Raw genomic sequence first — 26,969 nt, 5'->3', positions numbered from 1 at the left:
GTAGTGAGGCAGAATGGAATGTTTAAAATCTTTGTTTCCATTTATGTTCTTTCAAATCACTTAAACGTATGGCATAGTTGACATTTGAGCTGTGAGATCAAATGGAAAAGGTTGGCCCTGTTTCGTGTGAGCTGAATTTCTTTTTTAGCAGAGCAATTAAATTGTCTCTCCAAAACAGACTACTTTCATTGCCTGTCGGCCTGCTGCTCTTCTGAGAGTAATGAAAATTGAAATGGGATACAGATTATGATAATGGAAGTGAAAAGGAGGGGAAGCAGAAGGAATTTGCTCCTCTTCTTTTCTATTTTCCCTCTCCTAATTCTTAAGGTAATTACAAGACTCTGGAAATGTGAACATCTTTATTATCTATGCAAAACGCCATCTGCTGGAAGCATATTTTGCAAACCTGCAGGGCCCGAATATGAGAAAAACTGATTTAGTAAAAGTGATGCTTTGTTGTAGTGTTCCTTTACTCAAGTGCCAGACTTCTCTTTGTTGTCCCAGGAGTTCTGTTTCTAAGAAAGTAAAAGGGAAGTGGGAAATATCTAGAAAAAGGTTTGATTTTATTCAGCCCCCACTGTTGTATTCTCTTTTTACTAACGCTCTGGAGCAGAGCATTATTTCTGGATTAGTGGACCATTCTAGTTACCTCATTAAGAACATTTCTTCTAATGATTTGCGAACAAATTGAATAACTATGAATGGCTAACCAAAGATCACTCATTCAACAAGCATTTATTAAGCACTTACTATTTGTGGGACAATTTGCCTAAATGCTGAGGATACAAGGAGGGAAACCCACAGGCACACACACGCATGCATAAATGTACACATCTGCGTGTGCACCCCTTCACACGCACACAGCGATTCTGCTCTCCAGGAACTCACGACTTAGCTTAGCAGAGAGTATACACGTCCCTGAAATTTACAACCAGAGCGATAACTAAGATTCCTCTTATATTTAGCTTGAATTTTTTTTTAAGTAATTGAATTTTTCTTTTTCTACCTTACTCAACCTCCATTTAATTATCCCTTCCTATGAATTCTTCCATTTTTTTCTTTCTCCTCCGAGTATTTTTCCCCTCACAGACTCTCTCTATTCTACTTGCTATTAATCTTGCTTCCTTTTCTCCTTTCTCTTCTTTATTCGTTCTTATCTCAACCTTATATTTTTCCTTTCACTTATATGAAACCATTCATTTGTAAATCACACATGTTTTAAGAAATCCAAAATCCAACTTAGAGTCAGCTCTTGCTTTCAGTTTATAATTTATCTTTACCAGGGACTCTGGAACTTACCAGATTTAGCTTTCGAAGCTTCTCTATCTCCATCTTCCACGGGCATTTTGTAAGATAAATGACTGACAACCCCAATGCCTCCTCATAATCGCCATAGAGAACCAAGGAAAACTCAAGCAGATAAGATATCTGATGATCTACCATGATATATGACAGCCTAGATTATTAGCATAAATATGTAAAATAAAGCTTTAAATACTAGAATCACTCTGAGCTTAACAATGCCCTTCCACAACTGACCCAAATAAGTAATAATGATAGAAAACTTAAAGCTTCTGCAACATTTTACTACACGTATTGAAAATGGTTTTATATCATATCTTTTAACTCAAAAAACAAAACAAAACAAAAAAACTAGGATGAACCTTTAAAGAAAAAATTAATTTGAATTTTAGAAACAAATATAATCTGGTTTCACTCAGTGTTTAGGACATATTAGTAACATAGAAAAGAGGTTTAAACCTCAAGGCACAGGGAACTATAGATATATCTCTCAGATACCAATGCTTCATGAAGTTTATATGAGTAGAACCATGATATTGTCAAGAAAGGCCAAGAACAGGGAGTTCTAAGCTTATGCATCGTATTAGATTGCTAGGGCTGTCATAGCAAAGTACCACAAATTGAGTGTCATAAACAACAGAAATTTATTGCCACATAATTCCAGAGGCTAGAATTCTGAGATCAAAGTGTTGGCAGGGTTGCTTCCTTCTGAGGGCTGTGAGGGAGAATCTGTTTCATTACTCCCTTCTAGCTCTGGTGGTTTGCTGGAATCTGACATTCCTTGGCTTAAGCAGCATCACCCTGATCTCTGCCTTCACCTTCACCTGGTGTTCTCTCTGTGTGCATGCTTGTGTCCAAATTTCCCCTTTTAAGATATCAGTCATATCAGATTGGGGCCCCAATCTCCTCCAGCATGACCTCAACTTAACTAATTATATCTGCAACAACTCTATTCCAGTAAAGTCACATTCTGAGCTACTAGGAGTTAGGACTTCAACATATGAATTTTGGAGGGTGGACATAATTCAAACCATGACACAAATACAACCATTAAAAACTCCAGCGTGGTAGGCTTGAGTAACACTGAAGACCTTATGACTTAGCAGAGAGTGGAGACAGCCAAGGGCTTGTGTCTGTAGCTGAACATACTAAATTTTATTACCTCAAAAGTACTATCCATCGGGTCGTTGACTAATGCTTCATTTTATAAATGAAAGACATTAGTATCAAGAGCATAACTTGAGAATTGAAATGCATTCTTCAGATACAAAGTGGGTCACCAGCCATGGGCAAATCCAAAATGTACAACAGTAAATTAATTAGACAATATTAACGTTTGTGAAGTGCAATTAAAAATTATCTTTTTCTGATATCAGTCATTGCTTAAAACCGGTTGGTACCGATCTCATGTATGTGCAAAATAGCAAGCTTCGGTCTTAGTCCATCTGAAATGTCAACTACTGAGGAATTCTGTGCCTCTGTTCATGTGCTCACATTCCCCCAGTAGTCACTGTTTTGTGATTACAGTTTGAAAACATTCTGATGTAAATACAAAGTTAACTTATCACTTTAATCTGGAAATATCTATATTTGAGGATAAAGTTATATATATGTAATATACATGCATATGTATGCATATATTAAATATAATTGTATATATGTGTAATTGTATATATGTGTGTAGACACATATATACACACATATATAATATATATAATAAATATAAACACATATGTGTGTATATATATGTTGTACATGGAGAATTTATGTATATTTATTTATATATTATATATATTTATATGTAAAATTTACAAAGTTTTATATAATATATAAAATACATATACATATATAATATATATTATATATAAAAGTATATAATTTATATAGAGATAGCATATATATACACATATTCTATTTAGTTTTATTTGCTTTTAGTTGTTTTTTTTTTAAATCTCCCCTTTTTATCAAAAAGAAATGCAGAATTGATTATAGGGCAGATGAAAAATTCTACCTTTACAAAAATTGTGAAAAGTAGGTAGCTGATGGCAAATATTTACTGTGCTCTAGGAGTAAATCTAATGGATTTTCTTCTATTTGAAAAGTCACTTTCTACCTAACATGGTTAGCTTCATGGTTAGAGCTAATTATAGTTGTTAAATTTCTATGACAGGCAATAGACTAATGCCCTTTATTATCCAGATAACAATCAATATTAAACCTAAAGGCTGGCTAATGCTGAGTGTTTAATATACACAAATATCCTGTGGATGTGGAAACACACCTTCTCAATCCTGAATGTGCCTTCCCTAATTGACTCAAGAAAACAAAATACTCGAACATTAACAAGAAAGCTTCCTTGAGGTTTAGTGTTGGACACAAGCCCATTACTTGAACAGTAATTTCCATGGATGCACAGATCTCTTCTCTTCCTTGTGAATCAGGCATAATCCAACATTTCATGTGAAAGCAAGTTGTCTAGAACTTGGGATATTTTCTCTATCTTTAAAAAAATTTTAGATGTAGATTTAGTAGTTAGATTTTGAGGCACGCAATATCTGATTTAATCATAGTGAGTCTAAAAGTACAGCAAATGACCACCTATTTTACAACCAGAATTTTTACATTAGCCTCCAGGTGGTTATAATAACATGAACAGACAATTTCTAGACTTCTGTGAGTGATCAGGAAGGGTTTACATTATTTCTGGATTGTAAAGATTAAATGGTGTGTAGTTAAATGGCTTGCCATCCTCAACCATGCGAGGCCAGGCAAGGCAGGTATTAACCCTGGACTCAGGCGGAAAAGAAATGCCCACCCTCTCATTCATTCATTCATTCATTCAGTGTTGAATGAGTGTTTTCCATCTCCCAGACATACTAATAAGCACAGATGATACAGAAACAAGGAAGTAAACAAACAAAAAACAGAGATTCATCTTTTCCCTGAAGTTGCTGAGAGCTATGAGGAGGACAGATGATAATGAGCAATTATAACACTGGGTGTTGATACTGGATGAAAGTTGTGCACAGGACTCCCAGGCAGCATTGAGGAGCACCTTACTTACTCTGGAAGCAGAGAAAAGTGATTAGGCAAAGTGAATGAGAGAAAGTGATCTTTGAACCAAATCTCAGATAGCTTTACCACTGAGGGATTGTATAGGAAATTTAAAAGTTTTTTTGGGGAAAAAAAAGAACAATTTCTAATTATAAAATTAAAATAATTTTTATATAAATACGAAATAGGTCATAGAACTGATTTAAATTATTTCTGTCATGCTCCTCTGAGGAATATTTGACCATCGATTTGTGTATTTGCGTAATACACATTTGTGCAACATGTTTTTAATCCATCATTCTTGACCTTTCGTTTCAATGGCTTTGTAGAAGCTATAACTCTCTACTTATCATACCATTTTTTGTGCAGTGCCTCTAAACATACGATTTCGCTTCTTTTCCAATCACAGTAGACCAGAGACAATAATAATAGTAAACTAAAGTCTGAATAAATAAGTTCACATGAAAACTTCTCAGTAAGTATGGTGGAAAATCTTCTTGACAAGTTAAAATATTAGCTTGCTTTTTATAACTTTTCCTGTAAATTTCTCATGATAGTAAATACTGAACTTGATAACATATGAAAAAAACAGAGAGAGAGATGTTATCACTGCCTATTTGCTGATAGGATTGAGTTTTGATAGATTGGCCAAGTGTATTTATATTTTATCAGTCTTCCAAAACAAACTCTATATTCTTTATATCTATTTCTTATTGTACCGCCTTTATGTTTACTCCAAATGTATGATCTATAAGGAACACACTGTAAAACATCTTCCATTTATTTTGAGTGGGGTGTATATATACAGCCAATTAGACATAGTGGGAAAAAAAGTTTTCGCTACCGATCCCACCCCTATTCCTACACACACATGCATTTTATCTCATGCTGACCAATGTGACTTTGGACAATTTTTCCATCTGTAAAATGGGAATGGGGCTGATTTCACGGGCATGTGAAGAGTGTAGTCACACAGGACCCCATGCTTAGCATTTGGGGTTTAATGCTCTGTTGTAAAATTGAAATTCATAATAATTTTATCTTTGAATTTATGTTTAGTAGGTTAAGTGTTAGGGGAAATAAAGTATGCTCTGGGTGCTTGGAGCTTCGCGCATGCAATGTTTCACTTCCTGCAGTTTCCCACCTTCTGGGATCTGGGATGGCTTCTCATCTACCTCCTCTTACTCACCCTCTCCTTCTGTAGCCCCTGCTGTATGACTGCTGCCACCCTCCACCTGGCACGGCAACTGGAGGGAGGTCCATGTTAAACTACTGCCGTCTTTTCTCTTTGGGGATCTAGGCATGCGCACAAGGCAGGGAGGGGTTGAGCATGTACTACAACGTACTATGTGGTGTTTCAGAGCAGAATAAGGCTGTGGACATCCCACCCCTAGGCTGGCAGTAATACTGCACGTCAGATGCAGGGATTTAACAGGGACCTTTCATCCACCTTCATCCAGGTACTGAGTGCATTCCAGTGTGGAGGTTGCAATCCCTTTGCAATTATCAATCCACCATACCTTGGAGTGGCAAGCCAGTGGGAAGGGGACCCTGACTTCCCCATCCCAGCTAGGGCCCCACATTTTCATTTTGCCCTGGAACCCACAAATTATATAATAGGTCCTGAAAGCAAATGATGCAAAACTTAAACTGTCGTAGAAATTAAATAAGATTCACGTACAGTACTGACCTGACATAGAAGATATGCCTGGCATAACGCCTGGCATAGAAGAGGTTCTCAGTACAGTTATTGTTCTTTGTAATTTCTCGTTTCTTTTCGTATTTGCTTCCGTTAACTACATTAGCCAGATCTGTATTAAACAGGTATAAATCTCTTATTCCAATCCACCCAAACTCCTTCCCATGTGCTACCTCAATTGAAAACGCTGAATATTAGCTCTTAAAAGAGACATTACACTATTTATTGGATTTAGTTAATTCTTAAGAAATGCTCTGGTCTTGGAGGCGTTTGTCCTCAGTATGAATGTGACAGTTAAGATGGGATGGTGTTATTCTTGCACTATGTTTTTCACTGCTTCTAGACTTCCATATTCAATACCTTTTGTAAAAAGGATAAGCAAGGAATTGAATCAGGTTTCAGTGCAACCAACCCAACAAGCAGGTTGCACACCACAGCAGTCTCTGTCCATAGGGATGTCCAGTCTTCTCATGCTCCATCCCCTAGGCAACAAAAGCGGTGCCTACTCTGCACCCACATAGCACCCTCCATGCTCTTACGCCAGAAACACAAGCTCACTCGTCATTAATTTACTATGTCTGAAGACAGTCGTTAGAAGTGGACTCCTAATTAATATTACTTCCTTTATTGCGCTTAAGAAGGCTACATACATTAAACCTAGGAAACAAATTATAGTGGTCGGCACTTCAGACCAGTATAAAGTAGCTTGTTTTGTTTTATCAGTGAACTTAAAATATATAATTATGCAGTTATAAACTATATGTGTAAATATTGTTCTTTTTTTATAAAGTAAGTTTTAAAAAACGTTTATTCATTACACACTTTTAAAATTCAATTATATGAGACAATTCATCTCTTTTAAAATTAAAAATACGAATTTGAAGTAAACATTTTTTTACTTGGGGGGCTGGCCCTGTGGCATAGTGGTTAAGTGTGTGGTCTTCGCTTGGGCGGCCGGGTTTGCAGATTCGGATCCCCATGCACACCGACGCACCGCTTGTCAAGCCATGCTGTGGTGGCATCCCATATAAAGTAGAGGAAGATGGGAATGGATGTTAGCCCAGGGCCAATCTTCCTCAGGAAAAAGAGGAGGATAGACATTGGATGTTAGCTGAGGGCTAATCTTCCTCACACACAAAAAAAAAATTTGTTACTTAGTGTTATAGATTCATGCTGTAGCAAGGAGTTACATTATTTATTCTAAAAGGGAACTATCAACATTGTGTGAAAGAAATAGTTAAATGGCTTCAGATTTTAAGATATCACAAATGGAGAGGTATGGCACAATTTTGATTATTTGATAAATGTTGAAGTAGAGAAAATCAGATGATAATCCAAATTAATGCTGCTTTCTAGAGTTTTAAAATTTGACACTGTCTCCTATTTACAGAAAATAGTAAGTTTCAGAATTAATTAGACATAGGTAGGAATCTGTCCTCTAACTCTCATAGTCCATATAACTTTGTGCATGGTGTGTAAATACTTTATTTGAACAATCTGTTTATCTGTAATCTCTACCTCTTGTACTGTTGTAAATGAGATAATGTAGAAAGTGCTTGGTATAATGAAATAATTCAACAAATAGAACACGTTCTGAGATTATTCTTCTTAAAATTTTTATTGTTGTTGTTATTCCCAAGAGACAGTCGAAAGCAACTTTGTAGACTAACCTTTATATGAAAATTTTGCCACTTATTGTTGCTCTGCTTCAGAAGATATGATTTAACCTATAATAACATTCACGTCAACCTAATAATATTAGCCATATGCTAATAGGTTCTACAGTAAGAAATTTCTGGTCTATACATAGCCATTGTAAAGTCTAAATCACTATACATTTACTGTGATTAAGACTGGTGTGGGTAGATTAAGTTGTTTATTTTTTACTTATAGCTCCTTCCAGGATTTGTAAGAACATGTTTCTATGTAGGAACTGATGATTATTGCAAATAAATTTCAATTCGCTTTTGCTTATATTACCTAGATTTTTTATTGTTTGTTTTAATGGAATGAAGTGGGTTAACTACTATAATGGCCAAGACTTAGAATTTAAGAACACCAGGTGGTTATAATTTTCAGTCTAGTATTAGCTTAGTGTCAGGGTATGGGCCTGTAAAGAACAAGAGAAATGGGACATAACAAAAAAGGAGTAAAAAGAGAAGAAAGAGAGTAATTAGGAAGAGAGAAGCTGCATTAGGAAAATGCATGAGGAAAAGAAGGAAACAAAAACAAAACGAAAAATAATTGAATAGAGAAGAGAGAATGAAAAGGAGTGAAAAGCTTACAGAAAATGAGCCTCTTGTTTTTCCCCTACAATTGTTGCTTTTCTTTACCATCCATTCTCAGGCTTTTACTTCTTTGCCTCCGGCCTGACGTAAACCCTGCTGTTTCCTTTTTGACATTCCCTATCCCCCACAGCCCCACCACCGTGACCAAACACAAACATACCAAGAACACATTGTCACCTGTCCTTGAGATTTTCCAAAGCTTTTGTGAATAGGAATCTAATGGGGCTAAGCTCCTTTTCTTCCCCCTTTTCTTTCCTAAACTGCCCTATTGTCATGTCAGGACACAAAATTACCAACTATTTTGTATATTACAGGTGTAACCTGTTAGGAACTGAATCAAGTCATTTCACTTCAGTTTTTTGAACTCATATCTGCCTTTGCCTCCATGAGCCCTTTAGGCAAATCACTGTGGTTTGTGCCTTGGGTTACTACAAAATAAATTAATGATATTAATACAGTTTTGGTAGGGATGATATGTCATAGTGAATGGGAAAAAATATATTCTAAATTGTACACATTTTCAAATGTCCATTGGTATCATTTCAGTACATTAAAATGACTGCCAGCTTTATTGAAACTGAAAATAAAGACTGGTAACAAAGATATAGAATCCTAAGAAAATTTAGGGAAAGGTGACCAAAAATCTTGCTTGATTTGTTTTTGTTTTACAAACAGTGGGAAATTTCTATAAATGTTCTGTTTCAAACAGATTTAGGATTACTGTATTTTCATAATTTAAGAAAACAGACAAATACAACAAATGTAGCAAATACTTTTCTATAAAAGTATTCTTGTGTGATATATGAGCTTTTCATAGCAGAAATAGTTGTCACAGATGAAAGAAAAAAGTCTAAGTTAAAAATAATTTTATACAAACATGTTCTCATCTATTTAACTCTCAAAACATTCAATTCCAGTAATAAATGAAAAGGAGGCAATTTTGCAAGCTGTAGTTTTATGCACTGTGATAATGGGTAATTTACACTTCTGCAACCTGAAAGTTTAGCAGGCATTTTTTTCCTCACAATTTTTTTGTCTCTGTTATAAGTAATAAATTTGGTCTGTTGGAGTAAATTGTTGTTAGCTTCTCTAATTGTGTTTATTATAAGATTTTTCCAAGTTTAATACTTATAAAAAGAGCATTTATATATCAAGATAATACAAAGCATTTATGGTCTTACTGCTCAATATTTGCTTTCAAAATAGCTTGTATTATACTACTATACAAGGTGGGTAATGAGATAGAGAAAAATAACTGCATGGTAGCCATGAATACTGGTCTAATAACTTAGTTGCTATATATTGCTTTATGAAGATTAGGAAAAAAATCTGTTAAAGTAGATTATAGATGTACTTAATGCTTCTTAAAAATACATCTATTTATACACACCAGAAGGGAGCAATCCCTTAACTCTAATATAAAGAAATTGTATGCAGTATTACTTCTAATGTATTCATAAAAATAAATATATACCTATGGGCCCAAGGACTCTGAGGAATAGTGGATGAATAGGAAAGTTTGTATTACTATTTCAGAACTGTAGAGAACCTTTAAAAGTTGTATTCAGCGTACTCATTTTTATTGACGCTGAAAATGAAAACCAGGAGCTTAAAAAAAATCCCCTAGGGGAAAGGATACTTCTAGAATCTATGTTTTATAGATTTCTAGTCTTAATATTATTTCCACAATATAAAACTAATATTGAGTATATGGTACAATTTCTTTCTCTTCTTTGCATGTTTATGGTATGTATATTCGTGGACCATGTATACAGTATGGGTGTACTAGGTATAGAAAAATAATTCCACTTGAGAACAATAGAAGTAATGGAGACTAAAAGACAAACAAAGGAGAAGCAAATGCAAATATAGCATGCAAAGATAGAATATTGATATGGCTAAGACTGCTTTTAAAGCAGTATATTTGGAGGTTTCAAATCTTGCTATCAACTCTCTTAGGAGGAAAAATTAGTATTAAAATTTCCAATAAGCTATATTATTAAAGTGATAAAGTTTTAAATGTTAGCTTTATCATAGATGCCTAAGTCCCCAAAGTCTCTCAAATTTAAATGAATTAAAGCTTCCATAGAAACCATCTGACTATATGTAGAAAAATCATCTTGAGAGAAACACTGGAGTTGAAAATTTTCCTGCACTAAGAATAAACTTAAATATAACTTTCAATACAATTTCAGTAAATCTTATGTCATGCATTTTTAAAATTAGTTCACATGAAAAAAAAAGCAGAATGTGAGGTGAGTTGGGTTATTATAACTTTTGCATCAAGTGATCTTTTGGGGGTTTCCTCATTTATTAATTTTATTTCAACAAGATATAGTCAGCATCATGCCCATCAATGGATGAATGGATAAAGAAGATGTGGTATATATATATATAATGGAATACTATTCTGCCATAAAAAAGATGAAATCTTGCTATTTGTGACAACATGGATGGACCTTTATTATGCTAAATGAAATAAATCAGATGGAGAAAGCCAAATACCGTATGATTTCCCTCATATGTGGAAGATAAAAACAACAACAACAAACACATAGACATAGAGATTAGATTGGTGGTTGCCAGAGGGGAAAGGGGAGGGAGGAGGGTGAAAGGAGTAAAAGGGCACATGTGTACGACGACGGATGGTAATTAGTTTTTGGGTGGTGAAAATGATGTAGTCTATACAGAAATTGAAATATAATGATGTACACCTGAAATTTATATAATGTTATAAACTCATGTTCTCTCAAAAAAAAAAAGATATAGTCAGTATCAAACATAAACATAGGGCAGTCAAACTGTTAGGAACCAATAATAAAAAGAAAAATTAAGACTGAATCCCTCAAAGGATTCACAGTTCACAATCACAAAGAGTAAGAATTGGACTCTAGAGTCATATCTATATGGTGTGTATAAATATCTATATATTTTCAGGGTTCTGTATGTGTATGTGTGGGTGTGTTGGCCTCTCTTTCAGGCCCCAAATTCTATGATTTATTTCTCCACACCAATGAGTGGGAGAAAGAAACAAAGGAAAAGAATACTTTTCAGAGTTCAACGTATTTGTGTTCCACACAGGAAGGTATTGATAGGGAAATATTTTGCCAACTTCTTTTCCTGGTGAGTTTGGACTCTGTGATTATATAGGCTTGCACACCTTATTGAATCAATGTGGAGGAAAAGAAAACAGCATCTCAGCAGCCCACAAAAGCTCTTCTTACTTTTGGAATTGTTCCTGCTCTTCAGAGTGTCCTTCCGTGTACTATGTTGTTTTTCCTTCTTAATATGATTCAAGAAATCTTTTTATTTATTTGTTTGTTTATTTATTTAGCTTCCTTGTGCTCTTGAACCTTATCCCTTCTTTTCTGAGTGCTCACTAATGCCTGGGTATCATGCTTCAAAATTATGTAAATTTAAATGCCCATTTAATGCTTCTATATTCAGCAGAAAGGAAACAAAGTATCTGATAATAAATTAATATGTGTGTATACAAACACACACATATAAATGTAATTATATATGTGTGTATTATGTAAATATAATTACACGTGTGTGTATTTAATAGTGTATATAACATAAAATTATATAATATATAATAATGCATGTAATATATTTTATTATAATATAAAATAAAAGTATATATATTATATATACATGTACATATATATATATATTCTTTTACTATGCACCACTATTGTTCCCATGAAGTTCTAGAATATTTTATATGTCTTAGGTAGATGCAAGATGTGTCCTCTTTATATACATTTAAAAATAATTATTGCAGGACAGTTGCCCATTAACATTTCTAGTCTGTAATGACAACTCGTGATTTATTAATCATTTGGTCAAAATGTCAGTGTGTGCCTTTTGACAGTACAGCACAGTGAATGAGAAGTGAGTTCTAGGGTCCCTTTGTCTGAGGGCTCTTTCTGCTTCCACCAGTTACTATTTGTGTAAACTTAGGGGAATGACTTCAAGTATTTGGCTCTCAGTTTCTGAATCTATAAAATAGACATAATTTCAGTACATAGTTCCTAGGGTTGCAGAGAGGGGTTCAATTATTAACATATTAAAAATTAATAATTGTGCCTGGCATGTAATAAGCATTCAATAAGTACTAGTAATTTATTATCATTATTTATTTTCACTTAGAATATTGCAGTGTGCTATAACGTTGTGTTGCAATTTATTATTCAGTACACTTATAAATGAAAGAAATTCTAAAGTTAATATTTAAATTAATGATTATTAATGCCAAAGTAGTCTTTTTTCTTTAAATTGAGATACTATTTAAGATAAATACAAGTCAATAAGGATACATGTAGATTTTGTAAAATCACCTTCCAGTAAAATGTTCAGTAAGTATGAACATTTTTGTTCGATTTCTGTTTATTTCTACTTTCTTCAGTTTTTAAAATTACAGGATACAAATAGAAAGGAATTTTATAGTAAATGGAGGGGAATGTATTATATAATTGCAAGTGTTTTCAAAAGCATTGTTGATAGTATTCAATTTGTTTGGCCTGTGGCTTTAAATTACCTAGACTACAAGATCTGTAAAGTTTCTCTCAGCTCTAAAATTGTGTGCATTCTTTCAAAGAACAGGTAAAGTGAAAACTTCAGGATCCAGACCAAGATTCCCAAATGCAAATATTTTCAGAATTTAAGGGGCAAAATTAATAATAATGAGAGTAAGAAAAGAGAGATGATGTGGCAAAGGATAACTAGAGAATTTAGGCAATGTATGTCATGAGTATCAGCATGGAAATTCACTGACGTGATGTTTTGATGCCAGACACTGTGGCAGCCTAGAATTTGTAATTCTAAGTACAGAGAGTGTATGAAAGTACTATATTATCTGTTCAAACTTCAACAAAAATATTAGTTGTTCTTGTTTTGGTTAATTAAAACACTTTATTATGGGGGCCAGCCTGGCAGCATATGGTTAAGTTCGCGGGCTCCGCTTTGGTGGCCCGGGGTTTGTAGGTTCAGATCCCGGGCGTGGAGCTATGCACCGCTTATCGAGCCATGCTGTGGCGGCGTCCCATATAAAGTAGAGGAAGATGGGCATGGATGTTAGCCCAGGGCCAATCTTCATCAGCAAAAAGAGGAGGATTGGCAACAGATGTTAGCTCAAGGTGAATCTTCCTCACCAAAAGAAAATAAAACAAAACACTTTATTATGAATATGAAAAGTAAACATTCTACTACGTAAAAAACAGCATTCCTATTTAAATTGAGATTAAAGAAGAAATGTAGATCAAATAAAGATGAAATCCCCTGCAGCTTATCTTCACATATTTTTACCGATAACTCATTAAAAACTGTTGGGAATCTTTCTGTTGTATATGATATGTTTTCATAATTATGGGAATCATTTATGATACTTCATAAATAACCCGAAGGCTTTTTCTATAAATCTAGTATATTGAGTTCAAACTCTTAAAAGGTTTTGCCTTGTTTTCAATTTTTAGTATGTTTTCAATTGTAGTGATTTCATAATTCTATTGAAAAAGGCCAAATTTTAGTTTCTATGAGCTCCTGGTGGAGACCTGGCATGTACGAATAGGTGTAATCCACAGTTATCCATAGCTCTTTCATTTTAGGCACAGTTTCACCACACGGTTCCATCAAAGCTTAAGAAAAATAAAAATGCTACCAGAAGACTCAAATCTAATATTTTAAAATTAATTATTGTCTGTATAATGTGGAGCGAAGTTATAATGAGTTTACTGTGTCTAAACTAAGGTATCTAAAAGGAGCAGGAGAAGAAACACACGACATGGAAAATCCAAACAATACTAATTAGCTCATGAATGCTCTAGGGTTGAGTGGATTAAATCAAATTGTCCTATTTAGAATAAAGATATATATGCTAAATAATGTGTCCAGGGTAAAAAAAGAAATTAGAATATGAATAATTAGGAGACTGTGATGGCACTCCGTCCAAAATGAACACCCAACATAAATTTAGTAAATACTTAGAAATTAATTTATGTTGAACATGTCAGTATGTTTTGTTCTCCTCCTTTGAAATTGAAAAGTATTGCTGTTGTATATTTTTGCCTTTTTTTAGACTTCTTTTTAATTCTTTTAAGAAAGATCTTTTTGGATATCTTTTGGAAGACTTTTTTTTTTCCCCCAACATTGTGGTTTTAGAGAATAGATTGATTTGTATTTCAAATTCCAGGGTAATAAAAGTCTCACAGTTCTTATATTTACTGTTGGAGTCTCATTTTAAATGCAGAGGTTTATAAGCAGTGCAGGTCTCATCTGATCTGGAATAGCGACATAGTTGAAAAAATGGAAAAGTGAACCTCTAGACTATTAAAATGTCATCTTGAAGCCCTATAATGTTCTGCCTTGGGCAAATCCTACACTAAAATACAAGGCCACTACGCATGGCTGCCTTGCTATTGATAAAGGATGTGTTTTGAGTCATGGAGCTGAACCTGGCTAACAAGAAGTCTTTAGAGTATTCCTGGCCTTCTGAGTCCTAGAAGTCAACCAAATATACTTGATTGATTAAATGGTTATGCTGTTCATTCATTCATTTATTCATATATTCAGTTATTCCAGAAACATTGATTCAGTGTTTACCACGTGACCTGCCTTATGTTAAAATTAAGGATTCAGGGTGATAAACACAGTTCCTCCTCTCAAGGAGCTTAGAATCTTGTGTAGGAGGTATATATAAGAAAAGAATTACAGAATGTTAAGTGTGTTATTCCAAGGCACTGTGAGATCACAGTGAAAGAGAAATTCAATTTTGAGGGCAGATGGAGTGGCAAAAGGCATAAAATAGAAAACAAGATGGTAATTGTGAAGTTTTCTAGGCAAGTGTGTATCTCTTAGAAAGCTACTAGCAACTTAGCAAGGAGAACTTCCGTGATATTATTAATCCTAGTCACCATTTATGATATTTATAATAATGTATATTTGAGTCCTTCTCTGTGCAGATCCAATGAACTATAAAATAAATAAAAGTAAGTTATCCCTGGGTAGATTCCTAAGTAGCAGTGCCTACTTAGCTCATAGGACACACTTCTATCCAGATTGTATATTAAGATATTGCTCTTTTGCCACATTCACATGACTATTTTTCTTTTTAAAGATATAGGGCATTCCGGTTTTGTTCAGCATTTTGTCACTCGTGTGGGCTGATAATTATTAATCACAAAAGGGTAAAACAAGGAAAGTGAAGTGTAATTTTTAGTAATTCAATTAAGCAAAAGATCTTCTCTACACAATTTAAGGACATTAAATTACCACTGTATATAGATTTAGAATTATTTGTGATTTTTATATATGAGAAAACTAAAAGGTTAATATTTTTTAAAAATTATGTTTTTTTAAAAAAAATATATCTGATTCATAAGAAATCCAGAATCAATTTGAGGAAATATTTACTAAAAGCTTGCCATACAATTTATAGAGGCCTTCCCTCCCAACTATTTACCCTGAAGGAGTTAACTCTAGACAAATATGCCTCTCATTCCACCTAGAATGTAAATTATATTCCTTTGCTGGCACAGAAATCAGAAGGGGGTAAACCCAATTAATGCCAGTGATTTCAGCATAAATATAAATTAGGTCTCAAATCTCCGGCTGGGAAAAGAGTCTTCAAACAGACTCATGTCTAAGGAACATTCTTGCAAGAGCAGGCACAGAGAAATATTTACATACAAGAACTCATGATGCTAATGCTTAGAAAATATGCTGCAAAATTGGGGAGAGACGATTTGAAATAGCTTTTCTTCTTAAATTACCTTACCTACAAATCTTTACAGAATATTGAGAATTTTATTTATTGGAGAATTCATTTGGACAGCATAGATCAAGTTTTCTTATACCTCGGTCCATTTTTTTTTCACCTGAGAGATAAATGAAGATGCCTATCGGACCTCCTTTCACCCCTTTCTAATATATTATTATTTGGAAACGTCTTTGATTAAGTAGTTCAGCTTCTGGTACAGCTTTTAATTTGGGCTTTAATCTTTCATGTGGTGGCCCAGTTTGTTATTCAGCACAAGGTTAGTGGGAAAATAAAATGCAGCGATGATTTTTTATTTTACTTTTAATATTCTCGCTGTATATAGTAGCTATGTCAAATGTGATATTCTTACCATATTGTTTAACTTCAAGACTTGTCTGTTAACAATTTATTTTGATTCATAGTAATAATCTTATTGTTTTCATAATGAATATATCATTATTATAAAAAATTCAAACAATGTAGAAAAGAATAAGAAAAATGTTATAAATCTCCAAGAATCTCTATTCATAAATAACCTATGTATTTGATGAACATCATTTCAGACATTCCCCTATGCATATAGATAGACTAAACTCATTATTTTGTGAATGGATTCAGGCTAAATACTCTGGTGTGTTTCTAGTGATTCATTTCAGTCCAAGGTTGTATAAACTGCATCTCTAAAAGTGAAAGGCGAGTGATTGATCTTACTTATGAAAACACTTAGAACATGGCATTTATATTGAATAAGGTTTATCAAATTCATTGCTAATTTAAAAAAAAAAATCTAGAAATTTACAAGTGAAAAATTAAAAAGCTCCTCCAAGACACATACCACATATTAAAATCTTTTTTACAACCAAAATTTTAAAAATAAAGGTAACAACTATTTGTTTCAAACTTCTTGAGCAGTGATGATTAAGAGAACCATGGGTACAAGTAAGACAGGGAGGAACAGAGAAGACATAGGTTACTGTTTGGATTTTTGTTGACTTCTTGTTTGCTTGTTTTAAATATCTATTACGTTGTTAGTGTTTTTTAAAGTCTGCTTTTATAAAGGCCCTGTGTGTAAAAGAGTGCTCAGAAATATGCAAAGGCTACTTTCAGAAGCACTAGCTCTCTGTTTTCCTTCTTGTCTAATGAAACAAACAACGAAAAAAATTATTCTGGGCCACAATAGAAGCTCCTTAATAACTGTAACACCTCAATCACTAAATTTATGTTACATTAAAAAAAAAAAAATACAAGTAACCAAACAAAAAACCAGTAAAGTTTGTGGGTCTTGACTTGGTCATGTACTAAACCTTATAAACATGAATGTCCGCGCAAAGAGTTGGCTTTTCAAACCAATTGACTACTGCTAGGGAACTATTTCTGCTAAAGACAGGTTCCAAGGGCCAATGAAACATCTTGGAAGCTCTTTAAGCTGCTTCTCTCAGTCACAGCATTTTTCTACCATCAATATTTCTCTTGCATCCTCTTCCTTAATGGAGATCTGTGTTGACTGACCACCACTGGCCTGGACATAACAGATCACATACATGTGGTTTGATTTCTTACATTATGACTGCTATGAACCTTTAACTTGATCTGACAGGGAGCCTTAGGATACTTAGTTCGATGAAGTTGCCATTTTTCTCATTGGTCAGAGAAGGCAATTAGATTCTTATCAAGTACCAAATCAGATGAATTGGTGGAGGCCTCCCGCTGTGCTTTCTTGAGAAATAGTTTGATGCATTTTCATGGCTATATGGACAGAATGCTATGATCAATTTGCAATGTCTACTATGCTGGAGAAACAATAACAGAAATATACTTGCCTTCTGCTTACATCCATGTTGCAGGTCCTCGGCTTTGGGAGGATGAGGTTGAGTTGAGTTTCTAATTTGCTTTCAGGTCTCAGAAGCTAACCTTTGTGGAGTGTGTGTGTGTGAGCTTGTACGCGTGTGTGTGTGCATGTGTGTACACGTGTCTGTGTTGGCCTGGAATGGAACAGTAAAACACAATGCCAACACCAGATATGCCAATAGCAGAATGTAACTTAAATCCAACCAGTTTAAATTTTTTTCAAAAGCAAACACAATTTGTACTGACATTTGGGATAAAGCAAAGAAAAATTTGGTGGAAAGCCACTTTCAGTAATGAAAACTCTTTCAATGCCACTTGAGCACTTAATAGAAATGAGGAACAAGAGTGTCAAATAAATGAGAAGGGAAAAGGCTACACTCTGCTGTAGTAGTTATTTTCCTAATTGTAAGATTACAATTGCATGCCCATTAACAATAAAGAAGAAATAACCATATAATGAATGTCTTTGATTTTCATTTTTTACCTAGCGGGGGAAAGAACAGGAAGCTCTTGCTGGAGTGTCCATTCCCATGGATGTCAGAAACTGAATGAATGAAAGACTTCCATCTCTCTAATGAACAAGGTGGTTGGAGAATTTTGATAATGAAATAGAGGAAGAGATAGAAATGTTACATTTGCCTGTCAGGTCACTGCTTTGTGGCATTTAGGAATTAATAAACCATAGTTGGAGTAAATTTACCCCTTATATTTCTAACTCTATCAGAAAAAGTTAAGGCAGCTCTACTGTGTGCAGAAGTAAGTTGAGTATTTGATAAATTTTATAAGCATTAATAACAGCTGTGCATTTAAAGGGGAAACATCATTATGTGCCGTTATGTTAGTCTTCTTAAAATTGACCTAAAAAAATGTATTGTTGATATGTTAAATAATAGTTTACACTAGTTAATATGTATAATAAACAGCATATTTCTAATAACTGATACATAGATAATAAAGATTTACATTTATAGCATATGAGTTAACCATAATTAATTGATTTTTAAAATTTCTTTTGATTTTAATTATGCATAAAAAGACTGTATATGAGCTATATGTATAGTTCAAAGAAAAATAATAAAACAAACTCCTCTGTTACCATGACTCAGTTTAAGAAATAGAATATCAATATTTTTGAAGCTCTGTATGTCCTTCCTTCTACCTGCACCCCTCCCCAGGGCAGGGACGCAAGTGAGGCACAATTTTCAGGACCAAAATTTAAGGAGGCTCCAAAAAACTTAACAATCAGGATAAATAATATTTGAATGCAATATGGTAAAATAATAAAAATTGAGGAAAAAATATATGATGAAAAAGTTACCAAAATTTTAAATAAAGACAATATCAGTAAAAAAAAATTAGAAGGGAAAATAATTTGTATTGCTAATCCTTTAAAAATTTTCCTGAAATTTGTATTAATTATGCTTTCACTTTTATTTAGTGGTTTTTCGGTCTTAGCACTATTGACATTTGGGCTGGAAAATTCTTTGTGTGGGGGCTGTCCTGTGTATTGCAGGATGTTTAGCAGGATTCTTGGCCTCTACCATGTTTTTGAATCTTATATAAATAGGACCATGCTATATGTATTTTTCTTCAGTTTTCTCTTTTTACTTCAAGTGATACTTTTTAAATTGATGCATGTTGCTATGTGCAGTATTAAATATATATACCTTAATTTAATTAGATATTCTAGTATTGATGGACAATTGGATTGTTTCCTGTATTGACTACAAACAAGGCTACCTTGAACATTCTTACACGTTTCTTGATGCCTCAATGCAAAACCTCCCTAGGTGTTTATATGTAGGTGTATAATTCCTGGGTAATAGTATGTGTGCATGTTGTAAACAGCTAGATAATATCAAATTATCTTCCAAAGCTGTTATTCCAGTTTTAATTCTCACCTACACTGTACGAGTCACCTATTGTTCTGTATTCTTGACTTAATATTGTCAGACTTTGTAAAATTATGCCAATCTGGTGGATTTTAAAATGTATCTCATTGGGTTAAATTTACAATTTACTGATATCTAATGAGGTCAGATATCTTTTCATATTTTAGTGCTCGTCCCTGTTTCCTTTCCTTTTCTGTGAAATGTCTAATGTGGTAAACATTTAACCCTTCCATTGAATTTGTCATTTAATTATTTTTTCATTACCAGCTTTTTTGGCTGTTTTTTTCAAATTCACCTTGTCAAATTTTATAGTCTTTTGTTCCTTTGTTCCTTTGCCATATCTTCATCTGGGGTAGGTTTGATTCTGTAAGGTTTTTTTTTTTTCCTCCTGACTTTCATTTGTGGTACTTTATATCCTCATCGGTTTTGTGATTTTTGATGATAATTATAACTATCTTAGAGTTATAGTGAGAATTAAATGAGAGGACATACGTATAGATGATGACAGTATGATTGCATCATAGATGCTCAATTGACATTACTTCTCTCTCTTTCTATCCAACTTCCTCAATACCACCTCTAAAACACAGGCCTTCTATCATGAATCTTATACATACATGCTTAAGACGTTTTAATGTGTCTATATAGTACAGGTTTCTAGAAATCTCATTTGTTCAGTTTTTTCATAGGATTAATACTCTGTTTTAATGAATACAAATTACATTTTTGTGTAGTTACATAACATGGACAGATATCTGATTAAAATCTCTAAAAAAAATGTAAGGTTAAAGTATAAAAGTTTCATGCTTGGGAGGAAAGTTTTAGAAAGTTTTAGAAAGTAATTCTCATTTGCAACGTATGCACTGTCTGCATCTAAACCTTTTGCTGCAGGTCTGCGTTAGAATGTTGAGGAAGAAAAGGCTGTTGTGCTTGGAGACAAGAAAACATTTGGGGGAAGAGCAGGACATGCTTTAAGGTTAGAGTTTGGTATCAGCTGCTACCCACATTGTGAAACATAAGATTCTACCTGTCTGTCCAAAATATCTCACCTAGCATTTGACCATTTCCCCAGAGTGACCCAAAGCTTAAACTCCTACAGACATTCCTGGGGTTAAATAACTGAGATGGGAGTCCTCTTAGATAGAGGCATCTAATCAGGAACCTTTAATGTACAATGTAAGAATATCCACACTAGTCTTGTCCCAAAAGTAAAAGACTCAGTTTAATGTCTTAGCTATATATTGGCAAAGAGACTAATGGGAAAAGGATAATGAAGGAAATCTTGGTATAGTAATGTTGCATTCCGGCAGCTCCATCCAATTTGTGATTCTTTATAAAAGCTGCTTTGTTGCAGCAGGACTGAAATATTTTATTTAGGAAGGCCTGTGTTAGGTGATCAATGTGTTAATGGAAAGCCATGCCTACAATTTCCCTGAATGGAAGCAAATTTTCCAATAAGAATTAGTAGTAAATGAAGGAAATAGCAGGATGTCATTGATATCTATAGCTGAGAGTTCCCATCTGTTTCTAGCCTTTAGCAATATAATTTACACACTTAAATATAAAGATTACATAAGTTAAAAAAGAAATCAAAGTATACTCATAAAATTCTTTCCAATTAAAAACATAAAGATATACTTGTAAAATGTACTCCTTTTACACACCTGCAAGGCTAATTGATGGATTTGATGAGAATGTACTTTTACAGATAGTGATGGATAATTGTGTGGTTGACGTAGGGAAACAGGGAGCCAGACAAAGAGACAGAAGATTTTTCCCAGCAATATGCTGCAAATGTAAACACCAGGATGGGGATGAAGACATACAATGAAGTCTGTATAATCTCAATAAGTATTCCAAGTATGATAAAAAGTAAAATAAAAGGGATAATTTAAGGATAATTATGGAAGGAGAAGTTATGCACTAAGACATCAGAGTTTTATCTCTCTTTTGGTAACAACAAAGTATTTAGATATTTGTACTCCAAGACTCATTATTTCAAAGTGAAACTTTCTTGGGTAAATACTATCAAGTATCAAATGTGATGGTGGTCTAGTGGTGAAGATTTGACGCTCTCACTGCTGTAGCCCGGGGTTCATTTCTGGTCAGGGAACCACACCACCCATCTGTCAGTTGTCACAACGTGGCGGCTGTGCGTTGCTGTGGTGCTGAAAGCTATGTCACCAGTATTTCAAATACCAGCAGGATGGTATTTGACAGGTGGACGCATGGTGGACAGGTTTCAGCAAAGCTTCCAGACTAAGACAGACTAGGAAGAAGGACCTGGCCACCCACTTCCAAAAAAATTGGCCATGAAAACCCTCTGAATAGCAGCAGAGCATTGTCTGACATAGCACTGGAAGATGAGAGGACGGTGCAAAAAGACCAGGCAGGGTTCCTCTCTGCTGCTGTACACAGGGTCGCTAGGAGTCAGAATCAACCGGACAGCACTAACTATTAAAATACGGAGAAAAGAAACTTAGGTTATTCTTAAGTGAAATAAACAAAGTCAGCATTAAGCAAGGTTTGTTAGAGAGATGCAAACTGATTTAGCAAATAAATTTCAATGCTTTAGTGGCTTAACATAATGAAAGATCATATCTTGCTCTCTTAACACTCTTTTTAGCAGGTGGCTTTCCTCAGATACATGACCCAAAATTTCCTGCTCTTGGTTCTGCCATCCTTTAGGACTTCAAAGTCCCCTCTATCCACCCTGCAGCCAGGGAAAGAGAATATGCAGGAGGCACAGAAGCTTCTTAAAGGCCAGGCCGAGAAGGGACACAGATCACTTGTATTCAGAGCTCACTTTCTCTCTGAAGCCTTCCCTGATTCTTCTGGGCCACAACAATCCCTATGCTCTCAGCATTCCCAGAGTACTTTGTTCATCACTCTATTTACTTTGTCACATTGTTTGGACTCATTGATTTTCTCCAGCCTCATCTTGACATCTGTAGTTTCAGCACCTTTAATGAAAGCACCTTTAATCAATTCTCTCAGAACAAACGCATACAATTTCAATTTATTTTTTAATGTTTGATTTGGGTCATTTACGTATATATATGTTTTTCTATATAAAATTTCGTCTGACCATCACAACAACACTTGAAGATAAAGTTTTTATTATGTACATTTTAACCAAGAGGAAATGAAGTTCAGAGACTGTAAATATTGCTCAACTTTTATAAGTAGTGGAGACTAAAATTGAAGTCGGTAGATGCTAAACTCTGTTTTATCACAAAGTAATTGACTGAAGCCTCAAAAATATGTTAAATATTGTCTAAAGCATCACTTCTGACTCCCTAAGGCTCTATTCCCACCTATCTCTCACAGAGCTACCTTAATCTGTTAGGAGAGAAACTGCCAGCATCAGCAATGCTATTTTGAATCTACCTTCTCTGATGGTGTTGTTAATTGGAGAAGATGTACGCATATGGCTTTACCCGTGGAAAATGTATTGGAAATTTCTTTAAAAGGTTCTCTTTAAAAGCTAAAGGGGGAAAGAGTGACTCTAAAACATACCATACTCAGTCTCAGGATTTGCAGTCCCAGAGGCTAATTTGGGACATCTTGGTTGATTCAATGACATTTTTAAAGTCTACTTTCAAGAGACAAATTTAGTGTTATATATTTTTTGAAGTACATGGAAACCTCAATGCTATTTTTTAATACCAGAACATATTGTTGCATAGCTTATGGATTTAGAAGTACTTTGATAGTGCCATCTAGTGAATACAATACCGAAATCCAAGTAAAAATAAATCTGTTTTGTTAAAAAAAAATGTACAGTAGCATTTTTCCTGGTATAAAGAATTTACCTCTCTATGGTACCAAAGGTGTATTATCACTTGAAAACTCATGTAGCTTTAACATGTCTGTCTTTATTATGCATTTAATAGATTTTTCGAAGCCAAACAACACTCTAAAGGGTAACTATTATGAAATGGTGATTGAGCTCACACTTTGTGCAAAATTTTAGTAATAACTTCATTGCATCCCTGAAAGAGCTATCTGGGATAAATAGCTCTGTCATACACATCTGCTGGCACTCCTTAATATTTTCAGATGTGCAATCACTCAAGCCACGTAGGAAAGGAAGAGTAGGTTACAAAAGTAGGCTCGTTGATCCTGTGGGTGAAGCCTTATAGGACTCTGGCAAGTTCAGCTGTCTGCCTCTTGACAAGAACAAGATTGTAAAATGCTTTCAACAGAGGATATCACTGGTGACCTAGATTATAGGGAAAGGATTACAGTACATATCCAGAGAATGATTAAGGGATTACAAATGCTTATTTTTCATGCAATAATAAATAATAGTATGTCTAATTACTGTTTTTAATTAAAGATGTGAGGGTGTTTAAACTAAAGGAAGTTATTTTTATTATGATGAGTAGTAAAACTCTCCTGGTGGAATCAAGGACTTTCTATAAAAAATAAATAGCACAATCAGTTTAAATTTCATCTTTAATATCGTCTTCCTACTGACCTGATCATACAGAACATAGATATTTTGCTTTTTTTGGTCTAACAGCCTATTTTTATTTATTTATTTATTTTTTTGAGGAAGATTGGCCTTGAGCTAATATCTGTTACCAATATCTGTTACCAATCTTCCTTTTTTTTTTTTTTTGTTTCTCCCCAAAGCCCCAGTACATAGCTGCATATCTTTGTAGGTCCTTCTAGTTCTTCTATGTGGGATGCCGCCTCATTATGGCTTGATGAGTAGTGAGTAGGTCCGCACCCAGGATCCGAACCAGTGAACCCCAGGCCACCGAAGCGGAGCGCGCGGGCTAGCCCCTAACAGCCTTTTGTCGTCATCATTTACCTCTCATATAAGGCCTTTGGCCATACATTTATGCTCAGCTGCTACCAGCTGATAAATTGAGATACCCTGATATCAATTGCCATATGTTCCATTTTTTCATGGCCTCCTTTCTCCAGCCTACCGTTGCCTGCACAAACAAGTTACACTTATATTAATCTTGGATGGCTACTTGATCAACGGCTTAAGGCCATATTAAGTGAGTATCCGGGCTGTCAAAACCTCTGGAGTTATCACCGAGAGAATACTACCAGGTACAAATTGCATACTGGCTACTGGATAGAGTAGGAAAGGTCATTCCACTGGTCGCTGTCCTCTAAAGCATATTTCGCCTTGCTTAGCAATATCTACTCCTTCAATTTCATCCTGAAGTGAAATAGTACCTGCCAGAGGTGGCCTGCTGCATCTTTAACGAGTTGCTCTTGCGTTCTGCATCATCTCTATCAGCGGAGAGGGGGTAACAGAAGATCTGATGGCATTTTTCCTTTCAGCATATTTATTGAGTGACATTTATCTATGTGATGCTTCATTGCTTCATCCAGAATTTTCTACTCATGAACTGCAGATCCCAGGTCAGCTCTACATGACCAGCGGTATGTTTTGAATTTAGAAAATTATCTTTGAAAGACAAGTTTAGTCTAAGTCATGCATGAAATTTTTTATCATAGATTCATCCTCAGATGCATTTGCCCTTGAAGATGCATTATTTTTCTTTGTTTGGGAACTTTCGGTTTTTGCCTTTGAAGCACTCTTCAGGCACTTAATCAAAGGCTGTTATTTCTGTTACCATGAACTTCTATTTCTTCCACAGATGGCATTATAATAAAAATAAAGGAAATAAAGAAATTACTCACCCCAAGGCATTGGCTGTTTCCACTTTTCATTTTCACTGTTCTCCCCGTTTCTTTAGATAAATTAAAAATAGAGATAATTGTATTCATATAGTAATTAAAAAATTCTATTCTGTGTCTTTCAAATAAATTATGTCATTAAATTTTGCCATGTGTACACGTCTTGTCATTTTTCTGTTTGCTATGGGTATATAGGTCAGTTTTATGGAATCATCCACTTTGTATACCATTAGCTCTGAACTTATAAGTCTGGAAAAATATATCACGACAACAGTTCAAGCACTCGGCTTAGGGTGAGAGTTAGTAGTTTAAATATATATATCTATGTATATATATATATAACTGTATATATATCTACATGTTAAGATTGAGAGTCTCTAAATATCACCTTATCATTACATGAGTAGCTCCATTGATGCTTCATAGACAGTGGAAATGTATGAAAAATATGCAGGAAGCCCTAATCCTTGGCATTTTTTTCCCATTCCCCAAGAGCTAGAAGGTATTGATACTGTCTTCTAATTGGTTCATATAGTGTCTACAAGATGCTATCTTAATTATTAATTTATGGGTAATCAGTAGTTTGTTTCCGTATATTCTGGACACCTACTAAAATGGCTCAACCATATTTTCATATCATCTCTCCATCTCTTCTCACTTTTATCTGAGCTCTCCAACTTTTTTTTTCCTTTCTTCTGTGTCACTTTGGGAAGCAACCCATATAGATGGGATTCAACAATGGGTATTACTCTCTTAAATGGCAATTGAGAAATCTCCAGTAATGTAAGTTGTAAAGGGTACTCCAGCATTTCCAAAATTATATTTTAATGTCTGACATAAAGATCATCTGATTTGGTAATTCACTTGAAATGTATTTAAACTTTTAGAAATTCATATTGTTCCTTATTTTTTACTATAATTTTTGCATAGACAAACTTTTTCACCTTTTGTAATTCTTTCTTTTAGTTCACATTTACTAGACTGAGGATTTGAATGATAGGTGGATTCTTGATACTCATTGTTACATTGCTTTCCAGGGAAATTGTACTTATTTGTTCCAATCAAAACAAGAGTGCCAGATTTACCTCAACATTTCTTACCTTTAATATTCTCTAATTTGGAAGGGATAACTTACAGTCTGTATTTTTATTTGCATTTTTTATCACTGATGTGGAAAACATTTTCCTCATTTAGTTCCTAATTGCATTACTGCATTTTTTTTGTTGTTCATTGTCTTTGAAGGACTTTTATTTTGTTTTATTATTTGCCTTTAAATAAGAACAGTAGTTGAAAGGTATGAGATCAAGTGCTCTGTGTACTACTGTAAAATTAAATCCAAACAAAATCATGTAGTACAAAAAATGAAGTCAAATAGAAAAATTCTAGCAACTTAAAAAAATAACTAAGAAACTAAGAACCAACTGTCAACAATGTTATAGAATCCAGTTCTACGTGAG

This window comes from Diceros bicornis, chromosome 22, assembly GCF_020826845.1.
Source record: "Diceros bicornis minor isolate mBicDic1 chromosome 22, mDicBic1.mat.cur, whole genome shotgun sequence".
Lineage (NCBI taxonomy): Eukaryota > Metazoa > Chordata > Mammalia > Perissodactyla > Rhinocerotidae > Diceros > Diceros bicornis.
This window is presented reverse-complemented; position numbering follows the sequence as displayed.